Below are 416 nucleotides of genomic sequence, written 5' to 3' on the forward strand. Positions count from 1 at the left end.
CTGTGAGGATGGCGCAGGACGGGCAAGTGTTTCCTTCTGTTGCCCATGGGGTCGCTAGGAGTCGGAACCGACCGGACGGCACCAAACGTCAACAAGTTCTCCAGAAGCACAGTGTCACGTCCTTCTCTCGCAGACAGGCCGGTCGGTTCGGACACTGACCTACAGGTTAGCAGCCTAGTGTTTTAACCACTGCGCCACTAGCCAGCAGCCCAACAGCTGAGGACCGAAGCCTTTACAACACGCCGCTCGTCAGTCTCGCTCCGCTAAGTCTCCCCGCTCCAGGGCTGGAGACTCCGACGCCAAGGCGCGGCCCCGCCGTGGCCCCCACCACCCTCAGGTTAGAGCTATGCGCACGCGCGGCGCGACGCACCGGCTCTCGGCGCGCACGTCCGCCGGGCCTGCGCCGGCCGAGGCGG

Source organism: Orycteropus afer, unplaced genomic scaffold, assembly GCF_000298275.1.
Source record: "Orycteropus afer afer isolate SDZICR_OR568_19922 unplaced genomic scaffold, OryAfe1.0 scaffold00541, whole genome shotgun sequence".
NCBI classification, from domain to species: domain Eukaryota; kingdom Metazoa; phylum Chordata; class Mammalia; order Tubulidentata; family Orycteropodidae; genus Orycteropus; species Orycteropus afer.